We start from the raw sequence: 19032 nt of genomic DNA on the forward strand, positions 1-19032 counted from the left end.
CAGCTGGAAAAGGGTGGAGTGCTCTCTCCGGGTCAGGGAGGGGATCCTTCCCCAAGTGGAGGAGTTTAAGTATCTCGGGGTCTTGTTCACGAGTGAGGGAAGGATGGAACGGGAGATTGACAGGCGGATCGGTGTCAGCAGTGATGCGGGCACTGTATCGGTTTGTCATGGTGAAGAAGGAGCTGAGCCAAAAGGCAAAGCTCTCGATTTACCAGTCGATCTACGTTCCTCCCCTCACCTATGGTCATGAGCTATAAGAAGTGACCAAAAGAATGCGTTTGCTAGTACAATTGGCTGAAATGAGTTTCCTCCACAGGGTGGCTGGGCTCTCCCTTAGAGATAGGGTGGGGAGCTCGGTCATTCGGGAGAGACTCAGAATAGATTCGCTGCTTCTCCACATTGAGAGGAGAAAGATGAGGTGGTTCGGGCATCGACTTAGGATGCCTCCTGGATGCCTCCCTGGTGAGGTGTTCCGGGCATGTCCCACTGGGAGGAGGCCCCGGGGAAGACCCAGGACATGCTGGAGGGACTATGTCTCTCGGCTGGCCTAGGAACGGCTCAGGATCCCCCCAGAGGAGCTGGATGAAGTGGCCGGGGAGAGGGAAGTCTGGGCCTCCCTGCTGAGACTGCTGCCCCCGTGACCCGACCTCGGATGAGCGGAAGATAATGGATGGATGGATGGATGGATATATAGTACTGTGCAAAAGTCTTAGTCAGTCAATGAAGGTGTCTAAAGCTATGCATCTGAGTAGTATGTGCACATTAACTCACAAAAAAAGCACAACATTATAATATATATGGAAATGAACAGTAACAATAAAAAATAGCAAGAATTTCTTCTGTTCTCTGAAAAGTCACTGCTATTTAGATGGCTGCCTTGAAAAACACTGTTTCAGTCCCCAAACTTTTCCTTTGCATATGCTAATCTTCACCACTTTGTTGCCCACTTACACAACATACACTGTCAGAAAAAACTATCAATTTGTACCACAGAGGATACAATTACTTGTGACTAGTTTGCTGCCGAGTCCTGTACTCGTTTTGTCAAACTGGTTTTATCTCACTGCTCTGTTCCTTTACCTACCATATACTTAATCAGGCACCTACACCTTTAGATCTTACACAGCTGCCTGGACCACACCCTGCCCACTGTCCAGTGCTTTTCTCGGGCCTTTCAGTGCCCATCTCTACTTCACATCACAGACTGATGTGCTGTTCCTCCTTTTCCATGACAGACGCATGCAAACCACATCTTGCAAACCATAATTAATCAGAAAATTATTTCAGTTGACTAAACCATTTACAAATGTTTTAGCACGTGGCTCAGTGGGCTAATCCTCTGTGCCTGTGATCAGATGGTGACCAGTTCAAGCTGAGCCTCAGCATATGTGTGGGTCCTTGAGTAAGACCCTTAACCCCCAGCTCCATGGGTGCTGCTATGGGTGGTTGCCCTTTGCGGTCAGCTTGCTCTCACCTACAGCGACTTAAGGTGGGGGAGGCAACAAGAGTATTTCCCCATGGGGATCAATAAAGTATCTATTATTATTTATTTTTCCTTTGTCTGCCTTCTTCAATTAAGGTTCACATTGTCAAAGCCGTCCCTTTTGTTATTTTCTCTGCTTTGAATCATTTGAAAAGAACCCTCGAAGGAAAGAATACAGTTCATTCAATTCTGTTTTACGTCACGCAAAGGTGTTACTGGAAAGCTCCTTCAAAATATCTACAGCATATAAGCAAAAATTTGCTAAATGCACTGACTGAGATCATCAAAGCATTCACTGAAAGGGGTTCCATCCATATTGGCATTAAAACTGAATTTTGTTTCCAAGCAAGTAATGTCTCAATTTACATTCTTAGCTGAATACATGGTTGCAGTTAAATAACAGTAAGAATAATATACCGTTTTAAAAAGTGTTAGAGGAATACACAACAATCTTTTAGAAATTATTCCCCCAGAGTTGACTGAATCTGGTATTAAAGCCGATTTCCTTGTCCATTTAAAGACAAGTATATTGAACGTGCGTTGTATTAATTCCCAAACTACTGCATTGAATAAGTGACTATTATTCCAACAGTGGTTTGCATGAAAGAGGACCTTGCCATATATGCAGAAGTTTAGGGATTACAGTAGAGGTCTAGTCCATGAGTCTCACCCACAGAGCACGTGTGCTTTCGTCTATCCTAACCCTAAATCTTTTCCTTTATCCCTACGGTTACTACTGCGATAAAACCATGTACTCATTTTAAGCCACATTTCCAGTATTGCCTGCATGAAACAGTTCTGATATCTCGGTTAAATAAAGTAAACTTTGGGTAAGCTTCACAATACACCCGGTTGCTTAGTAAGGTAAATACATACACTTTATAAGGTTAATAAAACATTCATAATAAAATAATATTTACATATTAGGAAGCAAGAACACCAAGAGAGATCAAACGTATAAAATGACAAACTAACAGAAATATAAAAGACAAGCAGCTGGGTAATTGGTATCAGAGATGGATTGATGGATTAATTATTTACTAAATAAGCTGTTGTGGGATATAATGGAGCCCCTATACTTGTATACATCTTAAATGTGAGCTTTGATTTTGACTGAGAGTTTTATTATAAGGTTTGCACCATATCGATTAATAACAGGAGTTCATCTAGGGGTCACCGAGTCACTGCTTTCTGGCACATGTGAATGATGTCACACATACCAGAAAAAGGTGTGTTCTTGCATTGTTAATGGGGGATAACTGGGGGCGGAGTGGTGACTTAACGCTGCTCTGGATGCTAAATCGGGGGCGGCGTATCTTTGATGCAAGCCCATCCTTACCACACATCGGCATGACGCTGCATGTAGCTAAAACAGATGGTCTGTGTTTTTCATGGGGATGCTTACGTGCAGGCCAAAAAAACCCCTCTTGAGGAAAATGTCGCGTTCAAATAAAATGCAGGAGATTTGCTGTACCGCGGCCCTACTGCCTCGCTCCATTTCCCCTGAAATGACATATATGGCACTTGAAGACTGTGCTAACGGAGAAATTAAAGTAAATGGCTTTTGGTCAAGTAAATAAAAGAAATGAAAATGGCTGCCGTTCTGTCACAAAAAAAAAAAAACAGAGGATTGGGCCTGTGGAGAATTTGTGGTGCTTTCTGTGAAGCTAGCCGGGGGTGCTGGAGATGGAGCGGTGCAGATAACGCCTGAAAGAGATACAGTCTGGCAACATGGCTGAGCACACTTAAGGCGGCGGCTCTGTTCTGTAGATGGGCACCTGTGATTCCACTGTCGGGAGGCTTGACAGTTGAGGGGGAATTACTGGATGGCAGGAAACTGGTAAGTGTGTTCAAGTATCCTAAGAGCATCTGCCAAGGTGCGAGGGGTGATTGAGAGGCTGAGAAATTTGACAGACCTGGCATGACACTCAAAGAGGGAGGCTGGGAGATTTCGAATTGTATCGTTGTGTCTGTGTTGATATGGAACAACTTGTCTGATAGTTAATGGAGAATTTATTCCTGAGAAGCTAGAGAAACTATCTGTGCCAGCATGTGTCTGACAACTTAGGTCAAGTGTAGTGTGATCAGTGATATGGCCACACGAATATCTTTGCTTACCTGTTACCAAATATTTAATTTCACTACCCAAACCAGACTGCGGCCATTTTCCACCTTTGTTATCTGTCTCAATAGTGTAGCATCTGCAGATAGGTGGGTGTATCCATGAGTGCGTGTGCAAGTCACAAAGAAACTGACTGGTTCAGAACTGTGGGCACTTTAAACATTTATTTGTTCTAGTTTACTCTCTTTCTTTTTGCATGTCTTTGCAATTAGAGTGATTTTTTTTTTGTTTGTTTGTTTCTTTGAAATCTGCTCTCAAGGGGTTTGCATGGTGGTGAGCTAATTAGCTCTGCTGCTTCACACCTCTGAGACCTGGGTTTCAATCCACACTGTGGCTCCATGCGTGTGGGGTTTGCATGGTCTCCCCGTGCAGTCATGGGCTTCCCCCACAGTCCAGAAACATGCTGAGGTTAACTGGAGTTACCAAAGTGTGGGAATGAGAAAACCACAGCTCTGTGATGAGTTGGCACCCATCCTGGGTTATTCCCTGCCTTGCACCCATAGGCTTCAAACCTCCATGACTCTGAAAAGGACAGAGAATAGATGGACGTCCACTTTAAATGCTGCAGTTCAGCAATGTGGGCTCCTTAAATTCTTTGTCATTAAGCATGTTTTTGGATTGTGGGGGGAAACCGGAGTACCCGGAGGAAACCCCACGACGACATGGGGAGAACATGCAAACTCCACACACACGTGACCCAGGCGGAGACTCGAACCCGGGTACCAGAGGTGTGAGGCAACAGTGCTAACCACTGCACCACCATGCTGCCCCTTAAAGGAAAATACTATTTTAAAACATAGATTGCCTATGACTTATGTCTGGGTTCCATTCATACTTTGAAATAGACACATGTTGGTATAGGATAATCACACAGATGTGAGATCAAGAATGGGAGATGCTGGAGTGCTCGTGCTGCGTATATGCATGCGCATACAATACTTTGCCTAAATTAATTTTTACATACATTTATTTTATTAACTTTTTTTTTCTTATAACTCGCAAGTGCAAGTCATCATAAATCATATAGGTTGAAAGTTGAGAGTAGTCTGTATGGTTTCAACAAGGGTTTTGATAAGCACTGCATGGTATCTTTGCACAAAATTCCAAGTTGTGACATTTTGGACGATCCTCCATCTTCATGCCAATTTGGCAGGCTACACGTTTTCTAATCGGTCGATTGTACAGAAAAGCTCAGGAAAGTCACACTGTGAATTTAAAAATAAAGTGGAAACAATCTGCGAGAATCTCTGGCTAGCCATGGAAACACAGGACCCTGAAGTACTGTTCTTGCTGTTGCCATTTTAAGTAGCCAAGCCAATCTCTCAGAGAGAAGCACTGCTTAACGGAGATATTCAGTGATTTGCTAGCTACGACTTCCAAAAGGACGAACACATCCAGGATGTTAATTTTACATCTCTGTACCCTTTCACCTTGGCTAAATTCTAATCTCCATGGGGCATCTGTTTGGATTTGAAAAAGACTTGTTTAAGCATTCTTTGGCAGAGGGGGCCCTGACGGGGGTTTGGGTTTTTGCACAACGCAGTTTCACTTTGGATCCAGGCTATACTGTTGAGCACATCTATAAAATCTGGCATTTTTCCAAAACCAGCAGTAAATTGCTTGAAAAATACATTAAAAACCTTTCTCACAGCGAAATAAAAAAAGCTTCCAGCTACCCTAGTGAGCTGCCCGATGACAGGATGCCATGAATACATAGGAAAATACAAACATAAAGCTATTGAATCAAACCCCACCAAGACACATGTGATTGGGGGTAAAGGACAGGGTGCAATTCTCCTGCTTAACTCTCTGTGGGGTAGGGGTTGCATAATGTGCCAGGACCCCATGCTCTTTTGTTTTATTTTTTACATTTTTGTGATGTTTCAAGTTTTGTATTTCTGAAAGACGACGTGACCCCTGTCCCGTGGTGTCGTCCTACACACTCTCTCTAGGAAATACTAAAATATTCAAAAGCCTGTCAAACCACAGCATGGACGTGCCTTATAATTTACAACAAAAAAAAATGGAAAATTTGGCCGAACAGGTGCTCAACCATGATATTCACACCATTGTCTACATCAGCAGGCTTGGCAAATATGACCCATCATTAGGATATTTTGAGGGTGAGCTCACTCCTGATATTACACCATGGGGATCACTAGGCCCATATACTTACTACTCTGAGTTGAACAACAAAAGTACACAGCTGAAATGTAAAGACATCACTCCAAATTATAAAACGTATCAAAATATAAACTGACAATCTGATTGAGCTGGAGATTTTGACAACAGAAGTCCTTTATAGACCCATTTATAAAATTAACTAAGAGAATCATTTTTCTATGGAAGGACTCTATCTTCTAGTTAATTATTTCATTGATTGTGTTTCAGTTGTTATTTTGTCATAAAGAAAAAAAAATGACTTGCTGGGGAGGGAATCGGACCCCCTGTGGATCTTTTAATAGGAGTTGTTTTTTTATGGAATTTTTGTTCGTTCAAACTTTGCTGTAAAAATGATTGGAAAAACTCGACTTCTGAATGAGGTTCATTATTCTTTTGTGCTGAATTGCATCCGAGGCACCTCCTTCGGTTTTTTTCCCTTGCCGTTCCATAATGAGGGACTTCATACACGTTGTGAGGATCAGAGTGAACTCTCCGGATTTGTTAATCATGATTAATGATCCCATGGACATAGCTTCCAAAGCAAGCCAGCGGCCGAAGTTTCTGCATGGATTAGACATCAGCTACCTATTGTCTGCCTGGTGTAGAATTAATTTAACTTGTCATCAGAAATGACTGTTAAAGGGTTACACATCCTGAATTGGATAAAGACTTTTTTTGGCCAAAATCTTACACTGTCAGTTTGCTGAAATTGCCATTTTAAAAAGTTGTATCAGAATTAAAAACTCCTCTCTCATTTCCATGACTGGCAGTGTTGAATCACTATGGAGTCCTTGAGTAAACCCTTAACCCCACCTGCTGTGTAAGCCTGATCACTGACCCTCACTTGCAAGTCACTTTGGGCAGAAAACCTACTACATAAATAAAACAAATGTATTACAGTAAAAAAAAAAGGTGAATAAGAGTCAAACAGAAGCTCTCCATTCTGGCTTCCAAAGTCATCCCAGCCTCTTTATTGTGGCTTTATAACCAGGTAGCTAAGTCTCGCTGTGTTTGATGGTTATAAATTGTCAATTTTACAAGGGCTGTAATGTACATTGTAGTTGAACTTGATGGGTGAGTCTATTTCAATTACACCATCATAACATGCGTGACTTGAGGTTTGCGGTACAACGTAGTGGAGTTCTGAATGTTAAATCTGATCAGAGGGCACCCTCTTTCCAATCATCTCGAGAATGACAGGGCAAAACATTTCCGTAGGTAGTGCAGAGTCCTTAATATGTCTGGGGGCAGCTATAGACGGCTTGTAAAACTCTCAGATTGATGGGTGGTGGGTAAAATGGGTTGGAGCAGTTCTTCATTTGCAGAGAGACGGAGAAATTCCAGATTGTCGTGCTGAAACCTAAAAGGGTTTCGGTCATAAGCTCTATGTGATCCACACATTCCCAAAACATTGGAATAAATTGTTTTTAGGACAGACTAAAACTGTGGGCAGTGTATTATTTTTGACAACAACCCAGTTTCTGTGATATATGGTTTTATCTTTCATGACAGCTGCAAAGTGGTCTAAAGGGATGGCTAGAGGCAAACCTTTGACAAACACACATTGCCCCAAAAATTTTCAATTCAGTTCCATAAAAATTGGAATGATGGCCATTTACAGGTGTGCATCAAAGGAAGTGTTAATTAGAGCCTCACTTAGACTGACGTCCATTTGTCATTGGGATTGGCAGACTGGTTCTGCTGCGACTGAGAGCCAATGGGGGGGGAATCCTATTTTTTTTTAGCTTTATGGTTCTTCAGAGAGTAAGATTTGAGTCGGTAGCACTGCAGCACTTTTTATGATCCCCAGTGGATAAAGTTTCCAAGGATGTTCTCCTGGCTTAGTGAAAGAAAAGTAGAAGGCCTCAGGCTCCCTACAAAGACTCTGAAGTGTTTGCTATCCCAATGGTGAAGCCGGCGCCAGCATGATACGACATGATTCCTTTGGCACACGACTTGAAATGCAGTTTTGCTAAATCTGCATTGCTCTTATGAAATAGAAAAATGAATCTAAGTGTTCTACTGGGCATCCAGCTCAGGGATCTCTCATACCCCTCGATGTATATGCATAAGGTCAAAGACCAAGTCAGGGATGCTACCAAAATGAATAATGGACAGGGATGTTGTTTCTTACTAGGACGGTCTACCTCCTACCTGGCTACATCCATAACAGTCTTTTTAAGAGTCCGTGGGATAACTATCGTTACCCATAATGCCTTTATAGTGTCCAGTAGCCATTGTCCCGTCTCTCCCCAAATTCACCGTCCAAGGACAAACCCATGATCAGGAACATATAAAATGTAGGCTACGGTTCAGTGATTTTTAAGGTCGGAGTAAGTGTCTACTTAATATAGTTAGAGAGAGGAGTGAATAGGGATCTTAAGAAAAAAATAAAGGGGTTCTATCAAATGCTGCGATCGTTTTCAGAGAGTTAACTTCACAAGGAACGACAAAATCAGAAGAGGTACAATGATTACACTGCTTATGCCATCTGGCACTCAATAAATACGATTATCAAAGTGCTTTGTGTACTGGTCATGACGACTGTTTATAATAAAAAACAACCACAGACTGAATTAACGTTTAGAAAAGCTAGAAAAGCAGACTTGCAAGTGGTCATGTCGAAATGGATTTGAGTGATTGATCACTAGTATATTTTTCACAGTTCCAGAAATGGAGTTGACCAGCATGAACCTGTAAATACATATTCCTCCTTTAAACAGAATTGTGTTTAAAAACTAGCCTTCCCCTCAACTGAATACAGCATTAGTTTTTATTTTATTTTCAATATCCATAATGAATAAGGGAATAGTCAAGGCGATGTCAAGAAAAATAATGCAAATGTGAAACTGCTGAGATGTATCCAGAAATATTCTGCCTCCTTGTACAGTATAATCATGCAGTATATGAACTGTGGCCAAGGGAATCCAAGTCATAAAACGAATTAATAAATAAAAAATTATGGACCAAGGCATAGCTAAACGACAGCTGAAAATAATAGCTGGAAAGATATCGAAGTTTAACATCCAAATGCAGTGTGTAATAAAGACCGGATCATAGTCACAAGATCATAATGAAGATAAAAAACAAGGTCACCATACTTATGAAAGCACTTTAATGGATTAAAAGGGGAAAACATTTGAACAAAATGGAAGAGATAAGTCATTTTGGAAGCCAGAAATGTTGATTAGTTGGTGAATGTCCATGTATAGGGGAAGTCCAGGACACCAATGAATTCATCCTCTGAATGTGTTATGAACCACTGTTTCAAAGTTACCATCGAGGAATAAGGAGCACCTTCAGTCAGCAAGCGTTCTTCTCCAGGTAATTTTGCAAAACACACAGCAGCTAATTCTTGACTTTTTCCACATTTTTATAATAAGACCCACGGGGTGATATGAAGCCGTTTTACCTTGATACGACAAAATAAATCCAATGAAAATGTTGTTTTTACGAGCTTTGAACCAGTGTTAATTGAAACTTTTACAGTTTTTTTTATATTACCATCCATGCAGGATCATAAGCTCCTCGTATACTGATTGCATTCCTCACCAATTTGTTACAAAACGTACAGCAGGACAACCTAAAGGAACACACACTTAGTCTTCAAAGAATAGAGCAATCTCACTCAGAATATATTACCATTCATTTTCCATACCCACATGTCCGATACAGGGTTGAGGAGTCTGTCCCGTAAACAACGGAGGCAAGGTAGGGAATAATCCAGGGTGGGGCTCCGTCCTGATATATTTGAAAGTTTTCATGAGCACCAAAGTTTGAATGCACAAAAACATCCCTCTTGTTTTTTCATTATATGGCATTCACATTAATAAGCAGTCACAGCAAATACCACATTATAAACTATTCTGATCTTCTTAGAGATATGTCAGGACTTTTTTAGACTTTTTTTTCTAGTTTCTGCCTCACAGCTTGGTGCCAATCAATATTTCTTGATCGCAGGGTTCCTGTGTTGTTGATAAATTCGAAGGAGACCAAAACAGTCACCATCAATACTAAAAGCTGCTGTTCCCATTGTCACAACTTTTGCTTTCTCCATAATCATCCAATTTCTTCATTCACTTCTTTAGATTTCTTAAGATGTTCTTATTCTTCACTATAAGATGGTGTCTTCGGTATTTCAGCCAATCATGACTTCTTAGTTATATAGTTTGTCTCATTATGTTTTGTTCATAAAAATGGAATCGGCACGGTGATAGTATATAAACCTGTCCAATTCCAGTCAATTTCTTCATCCATAATGACTGTGGCTTGTACAACGTACAGTAAAAGATCCCTCAGAAAGTGAAATGCCCTGGTACAGCCATTTCTGGAGAACATTTCATCATTTGACATTACAAAACAGAAGGTTTTGTTGTAATTTACACATCTTACATATTAAGCAGACACTTTTCTCCAAAGCGACATCGATCTTAGGATCAGAGAGCATCACTGGAGCAGGCTAAGGGTCTCGCTCAGGGACCCAAAAGTCATGACTACTCTGCTTGCCTTGAGATATGAACCCGCACTATTCAGGAAATGGGGCAGTTCTCCAACCGTCTAAGAAAGCTACCCTACTGTGTCTTAAGAACAGTGTCATATGACATCCATCGTTGCGACACAAAGCCCAAATAATAGTTAAACTCAGGAATATCTATGAAATAAAACATCTGGTCGTTTTCAGCATTTTATGCAGTTACAATCTTTTCTGAGTCCTCCCTCATTACAAAACCACAGCAAGTTAATTATAGCTGGTTTGATCATTTCCAGGTTGTCGACTTATAAGTGATTCGTTTTACAACATTCAGCTTTACAACACCCAGTTTTACAGCATCCATACTCTGTACATGTTCCAGTACCGATTTCTACCTACTTTCCTGGATATTTTTCCAACACAGCAACACCAACAGAAAAAGGCTTTTATCTTTCTGCATGAAAAACCTCGGCTGTGTTTCTCAGAATCCACTGTCGTTCTTCAGAAGCCATTTGAGTGTCATCCAACTTAAAGGCAACATCTTCCAGCACTTTATCAACAACTCATTCAGGTGCATCCATCCAATAAGGTTTTCTTAGTAAGGTAAATGGTTTCCCATTGTCCATTTCTGTGCCATTAGAAATAGTACCTTCGCCATAGTTATTAATTTAATGTAATGCAAGGTCTGCCTTGAAGCTTTGAGATACGACATACAATGAAATCTTTGCTTGATTTGAAAGAAAACCACGATAGGGCTGAAACTCTCTGAAAACCATCTACCACCCGCATATCATCCATCCACTCATAATTGTATATCCAGTACAGGGTAGTAACATATTAAAAACTTAATTTGAGGATTTAAAAATTAATACCCACTGGAAAAAAACTGCAAATTATTGTATTATTAATATACCTCATGAAACACTAGCTGGGGGGTCTTTGCTCATTATCTTACACACATTACCTTATCTGTATTTTGATAAAACAGTTTTGTTTATAAGATCTTTAGACATCTCGGTTAATTCTCAATTTTCCCTCAGATCCATTGTAAAAATGACCCTTCCATACAATATGTCTGTGAAAAAGGATTTGTTCAAATTTATCCAGCTGTATCAGCATTAGGCTATCTGATTGTTTCATTAATCCTTGTTAGAGGCTGCTCATTTAGCATATTATATTGCTACATAATTGATTGTACTACTTCCCACATTAAAAATGAACCATATGAAATGAATAGACTATGCAGTCAAAATTATGTTTTATTAAAGTTTCTTTTCATTTCATTACTATTAACTTTGCATATAACTATAAGTATCCTGAACCGCTGCAGTACTCTTTATAAAAAGTACACACTGACTGCTTCTTTTTTGTTTATTTTTTATAATTGGCCCTATTAATACAAAATGCGTAGCTTAAGTTGAAATATCCACTTTCTAATTAGAGCAAAAGAAACTGCATTACTTACATGACGAAAAAATAAAAAGTGTGGGACACAACCTCTCATTACAGGAAAAGCAAGGGGTGGCACCGCATAAGAATGGAATGTGACACAGACAAATATGGAAAATACACGAGTCACAAGTAAGTCACAAGCCCTAAGCATCAGGTTTCACATCAAGTCGAAAGTCAGGTGTCTTTGAATTAAGCGCGTCTGGACTTAGTCAAGCAAATCAAGTCAAGGTCAATGATAAGTCATGGTAAGCAATTTCACCATCAGTCATGTATAATAATTATTTTCATGTGTATTAATACCTCCATCTTCTTAATTAACAAGTTCCCGTAGCAAACAATCCAAATAAGTAGGAACAAAATACTTCTTTTTCTTTTAGTTTATAGTCTTTTTTAAAAACTTTGAAATAGGTATATTGCCTAATTCATTTTAACTGTGTTCAGCAATTCACATCAAGAACGATTCTTAAAAAAAAAAAAAAACAGACTTTGATTCCCAGAAACTGAAAAATGTCTTAAATCTATGTCACACACACTGCTATGGCCAAAGAGTGTTTGACAGCACTGACATTTATCTGTAGATGAATATTAAACCTTAAGTATTTTTCATATCTGTAAATGTAACACTAAGTAAGTCATGTATTTATAAACCCCATGCAGTAGCTCTGCAACCACAAATAATTACCTGCAAGCATCACAATTACTGTACAATAGCCAGGAAAATATTCGATGCACGATCATAACAGTGTAAATTATGTTTAACATTATTTTATAAGACAAAATATGCGGATGTCTTCCACGACATTAAAGCATTAACAACCAGACAATCAAGCAGAACATTAAAAGGGAAACTAAATATGAATAAATAAATCGCAAGCAAGAATTTTTCGACGGCAACAGGCTTTAAATCAGTAGTGTAGAGTGTAGGGAATCTTTACAGGAAATCTTTAGAGATGCAACATCACTAACATTATGTTAACAAGATGTTTAACTAGGACGTTTAACGTTAAAGTAAATTGCAAATTTGTGGCTTGAATAAGTTATTGGCCAACTTGTCTTTATGGGTCGTGAGATGTCAAATTAAATTTGAAGTTATCGTCATGGATACTGCTAGCATACTGATCTGCACTACCTACAATTACTTGTTGCTGGTCTTGGGGGCATATGGTGGCTTCTGTCATTTATGGGCATTTTTGAGGTTCCGTACAGAAGTCAGAAACACAACTGTGGACCCGGTGACAACTTAGGATAAACCAAGGTAGAAACTAATATTAACTGCAGTGATAGAATGTGTGAATTTACAAGTCATTCATAACTTAAGTCTAAGTCAAGTCAACAATGTCTAAGACGAGTCTCTTTCATAAACTGGAAAGCAAATCTCACGTCATAAAAACTAAGACTCGAGACTGACTCAAGTCAAATCATGTGATTCGAGCCGCCCACTCTGGAAACAGAAAACAAATACCATGTGTCAACTCTAATGAGTCTGCATTAAGAGATGTAAATGGAGAGACGGATTAATAGCAGTAACCTACAGTAGCTATCTTAGTGATAAGGTAAAATGAACCAACTTCTGTGGATTGCCAGATTGCGCCAAAATGCTGATCACTTCTGAAAACAAATTAGAAGCATACTGCAAATATTTCTAAAGATGGGTCTCACCCATCAATCTTCTAATTACCGAACCTGCTCAGCGTCACCACCTCAAGCCGAAAAGAGCACAAGGCTGGGGAACATCAGGAGGGGATGCATTTGTTTTGGTTGGTATTGCAGTTAGACAGTGTGCCATGACAAAACTAGAAGAGCGGTATGCTAATAAAATTTGCCGTTCATCCACCACCCCCACCACCCCCGTTAGGCAAACTGCATTGCGTGCCCCCTCTCCCTGTTATATAAAATACCTGAATAGCGTTCCTTTAGAAATTACTCCTCAAGCCAAGAATGCATCACAGGGCTATACATGCACAGACTCACGCAAAATGCAGACATAGACTATCGGCAATTAGCCTCAATAGATGCCGGAGAAATGCAGGAGGAAACACTAACAGAGAGGCTGGGGTGCCTGGGTCTGTCACAGCAACATGGGCAAATGGACAAATTTTTTAGGATGGAGGTTACAGTTATTGTCTAAGGGTATAGGATGGCATGCTGAAACTGGTAGGATAATTTTAATGACTTGGCTTTGCCGGAAAAAAAGCTAAACATCCAGCATAAAGATGTTTTCGGTTCCAAGTTCAAACATTTCACACAAGACCACGGGGAAATGGTACAACTAACCACAAGTTTTCATCATAGGTTTTGCCTATTTATCAGATATTTCAAACTATGGAAATTTTCAAAGTCAAATGATTGTTTATTGCCAAAGAAACCTCTATTCCTTAGTCAAGAAATGTGTTGGACTTTAACAGAAGGCAAATTATGGCTGCTAGACATGTCACATTAGAGAGGAGAAACAGACTAAAAGATTGTCAGTGTAGTTTTGAAGATACATCCATCCATCCATCCATCCATTTTCCAAACCGCTTATCCTACTGGGTCGCGGGGGGTCCGGAGCCTATCCCGGAAGCAATGGGCACAAGGCAGGGAACAACCCAGGATAGGGGGCCAGCCCATTACAGGGAACACTCACACACCATTCACTCACACATGCACTCTTACAGGCAATTTATAGTAGCAAGTCCAATTAGCCTCAGCATGTCTTTGGACTGTGGGGCTGATTATGAATATCCAAATTGTACTGTGTTGAACAGACAGCATTGAATGCCTGATATTTATTTTAACCTTGATAATCTTCAAACGTTACCCCTAACCCCTCATAAGTGTTGGTTAATTACTTAGGGATTTTAACCAGATTTCAGATCTAACATTACCCAAACTCCCACAACACAACTGTGTAAAGACCCATCGATTAAAATGTGTATATTCCATGAAATAACCCAAGCAATCTTTTCAAAAGAGAGAGTAAAACATGAGCTAGTTATGAATGTTGTGCAATCACAAGCAATGAGCTGGCAAAGTCTTAGTCACAGCAAAGATAAAAAAAAAAAAAAAAAAAGTTATAAAATGTTAATTTTCTTGTTTTTTCATCATATTGTCCTACACTTGAAGGGTAATTTGGGCAATTATGTAGCTATATGTTGATTCACCACATGAAATTATGGTCTGACATACTCCTGAAATTCTTGTTAGAGAACAGAATTCCTAGTACCTACAATGATTAAAAAAAATAATAAGATCCAGATTGTAATACAACAAAACATTCACAAAACAAGAAGCACTATCTCCAGCACACTTAACCACACGTGCGAGGTTATTAATGTGGAACAGAGTGTTTGGATTTTGCTAGACAGAGCAGGGACAGTGTCAGCCAACATCAGGGCAGTATCTTTCTAAAACTTCCCAGTACCAAGGTAAGAAAGGTTTGTAGAACCCTTGATGTTGCTATAATCTTTAACATGACATCATGACCTTTGAGAACCTATGCAGAATTATTTTCACTCAGGATTACTCAGGATTTGCTTAGGTATAGCTTGTCTAAATCAGGCTTGCTTCAAACACCTGAAACCTAAACGCTGCAAGCTTGTCTGCAAGCAATTTCAGTGGCTTCCTAGCCAACTCCTATTTATATTTATAAAATTAACTAAGGTATACAACACAGCTAATTTATTTTTGAAATACAGGCAATATATTGGCATTATTCATTTAACCTGAAAATATTACACTGCCCCCTACAGTTTAATGTTGCCAAATCAATGAATGTTTTTTGGTCCGAGGTGAAACGGCACCCTCACGTGCGCGAGAATTGTGATTTTTCTGTTTTTCCATGCAGTAGATCTACGTTTTTGGACAATATGTGGATTGTTATTAGCCTCTGGGGCTGAGAGAGATTAAAAAGCAGAGCACATTTAGTTTGATCCCTGAAGAGACAGTGTGGGTATGTTGCACTAAACACGGATTATGCTGCCGGCAAAGCACGGATTGCTAACATTAACTAAATTTTATTAATGCCGATGTTATGTGTCACTAGACCCCAGTGAGTAGGATTATTATTGCACATTTTCATTATTGCTGCCGATTTATCAAGGGCATCCCAACACCGGAAAGAAGAGACGGTAGCAGCTGTGGACACACCCTCGCGGACAAATAGAAATACAGCAGCACTTGTTCACGGATGCTGCTACAGTACAAACCATTGTCAGTGTCACGATTAAGCACACTGTCTTCCAACAACCTACTTGTGAAACCCAACATTTTTAATTATTTTTAACTCTTGATATACTACACATAGAAAGAATATGGACGACCTTCGAAAAAAACAAGTTTTTTATTAACCATGTCCACGGCTACGCAGCTGATCGTAAAATCAGACGCATTCCTTGAGGTTTACTCTAAGAAAACATCAATATATATATATATATATATAACCTCCCTCTTAATCTTAACAATTATACCGCAGGGCCCAAAAAATCTGTATGTGACAAGTGGATTTTATTAATCAGCTGAATGGCTTCTCCTCATTTCTTCAAATCAACAAAGAAATATTTGTGTCAGATGAGGGTTCTCGTTGGACGAAGGACCTTCAAATTTGATAGAATTTTGCGCGAATTTAAGTCGGTTAAATGTAAAGCGTCTTAAGTTTTCGTCCTTTCATTCTTACATAAACAGCCCAGTGGAAGGTCGAGTAGAATCATAGGCGCTTTACATGATATTTGATACATTTGTTTTTATAAGTCAATCACAATCTGCAAAACAACCGTAATGTACGTGCCAGAATTATACGATATTCCAGAAATTCAAATTGAGGTTGAAAATTGGAATAATGGCCTTATCGTCCGTATCTCGTTTACTGCAAAGGCGGGTGATGTCTGCTGCACTTCTTGTAAAATTCTGGACTTCAGATTTTTGCAAACGCCGTTTAAACCAAAGCGGACCTTGTCAGTTTTACAAAGGCATTATACGCAGTGTCAATTAGGTTCGTTATAAGCTGTCAATACACGGTTTGATTTTACATGTGGGATTAAAAAAATAGCATAAAATGTAAGCAGCCTTTTACCCGTTTACTTTCAGTATCTATATGATTTCAGACGGCATATATTTTTACCTGTATGCAGTGTCGTTAATTTTCCAGGAATGTTGAGGCGCAGTACTGTCTCCACATAGATATTTTCCAAAAGTCTCCCAATACAGTTATTGTCTCAGAGCAAGATCCAGTGAGGACCCTAGTGGCTATATGTGAATGCAGAAAAATAGGACATTTGATCGTCCTTAAATGATATAATTTGCAGTCAATTCCATCAGATAAAGCAGAACGTAAATCATCATTTTTGAATCCCAAGCCAAAATATACGACCAACCTTCCTCGTTACCTGCACCCCTTTCACGCGAAAACCGCACCTTAATTCCTGTTTGTACCAATTCCTGATTGATCTTGTTTGTAGCGGCAAAAATAAAGGAAAATATGCAAAACCAAATGCACGACAAATCAAATGTAAAACTGTAGATCCAGCCAGGTCGTCCTTCTTGCACGCAGCTTCCGAACAAAGAGTACCACAAGACCCCCCGGCTCAAATGGTCCCGGCGATGTATTCCTAATGCTGTATTGCAACTGCGGCTATATAAGTGATTAGGGTAGATACCGTTCAGCTCGGTGTCCTTCGGACTATCTGCACATTCTTGCAATCATTTCACTAAACATGAGTATTAAATTTGGTTTTCAAACATAAATAAGTATACCGAGCTTCCTTCTAGCAAACAGTATATGCCTTAAAAGCGGCACAATTGTGTTAGAATACTGAAACACTATATGCTTAATTTAAGAAATCTTTCACTATAACACACTGGCAAATAGGTCTCGCATCATCCGGTTTCATTGTCTCAGTTTTCCACTTCGCTTAAGGAAATAAGGAATCCCACCTACGCAAAGGCCTTCTCTGTGCACATATTTCAAATAGAGACACGTACATGCATGTGTGCATTTCTGCAACACGGCTTCGTTTTTAATAACCGCGACTGCGCCCACTTCCCAGTTTCTGCAGTAACATGGATGCTGTGGCAGAATATTTGTATTTTCATGTCAGGGAGTTTATTAAGTATTTCAATTAATAAAGGGTGTATATCAGCTGAGTAAGTGTCTAATAAACGGAAATGGGGAAAAGGAATCAGAATTCACTACAAGATGTATGGTTGACGTGTGATGGATGGAGTTTATAAGACATACTGCTTTTCAGTATTTGTATGTATTCTACAGCTTCCAATCACTCCTTTTGATCTTTCCTTTCTTGCAAGAATAAACGTCGTTTCCAGCAGCTATTTCTGTTGAATATCTCTGTGATGAAGACACATTAGGATTATTTTTGCCGGGTAGTATTGGTTAGGTAGCCATCGGTGGGGGGGGGGACAGCATAAAATAAGACTCCTCCCCCCGATCTGGAATCGGATGCCGCGGGGTTGTGTTTCTTGTAGCTCAACCGCATTCTGAGTTTTGCATATTGGAAATCAATGTATTCCTACAACGCATATTTAAGGTCCCTCCTCGACAACTCTCAATAGTACAATGGTTAAAAACTAAAAATAACCCATTCATTTACTCTGCTTTGAATATGTCCTACAGATTTTAAAAGTGTAGTCACGAGTGCCATGCACAGTAAATAATTGCCTGTACCCAAAAAAGCTGGTTAGATGATAAACAGGAGTGGGAAAATAGAAAGGTAGTCCCTTGAATACCAGTTTACGTTGCAACAGACGCCTACGACAGGCTCTACACTGGAGGAGACTAGCAGTTGCTCATTTTTAGGATCGCGCTTTAGATTTTTTCGTGGCTTAATTTCTCCAAATATAGCAGCAGTGTCTTACTACAGTTAAATAATTATCTCTGTAGCGCACCAAGGTAACGCCAAGTAAAACGCGTACTGGTTCCAAGCTAATTTAGTATTTATTAGGTTACGAACACTTAACATTCTGCTGCATTTGGACGTGCTTGCCCTTATTCTGGAAAAAAATAATTGATGTTTTTGTAATATCACTTAGTTTAACGTTGTTCTTTAAAAAGCACTTACGACAATACTACAAATTTAAGCTAAACAAAAATAGGCCTACTTTCTAAAGCTTGTCGTCTGCACGCTAAACTAACAGGTATTGATAAACACACACTGGCTTTTACCATTAGCACTATACGTTCATTTATAAAAATTAATGTAGATTTATAATTAAACATTTTTGGACCTTATAATGTCCAAGGCCTCGTGCCCATTGCTTCCGGGATAGGCTCCAGACCCCCCGCGACCCAGTAGGATAAACGGTTTGGAAAATGGATGGATGGATGGATAATGTCCAAGTACACATATA

The 19032-nt window shown here is 39.6% G+C and overlaps 1 protein-coding gene across 2 annotated transcripts in view; it reads right to left on the reverse strand.

Annotated features, from left to right (window-relative positions):
• lrfn1 (leucine rich repeat and fibronectin type III domain containing 1) overlaps positions 1-19032 on the reverse strand; it is a 42882-nt gene that overhangs the window by 23573 nt on the left and 277 nt on the right. Inside the window, exon 1 of one of the 2 annotated variants that reach the window (XM_048982303.1) lies at positions 16790-17650. The exons of the other annotated variant lie outside the window; for it this stretch is intronic. The gene's annotated coding sequence lies outside the window, so the exon portion shown is untranslated. Of the gene's footprint in view, positions 1-16789; positions 17651-19032 lie in introns of those variants that run through there. 2 annotated transcript variants of the gene reach the window in all.

The sequence above is a fragment of the Brienomyrus brachyistius genome, chromosome 17 (genome assembly GCF_023856365.1).
Source record: "Brienomyrus brachyistius isolate T26 chromosome 17, BBRACH_0.4, whole genome shotgun sequence".
In the NCBI taxonomy this organism is placed as follows: domain Eukaryota; kingdom Metazoa; phylum Chordata; class Actinopteri; order Osteoglossiformes; family Mormyridae; genus Brienomyrus; species Brienomyrus brachyistius.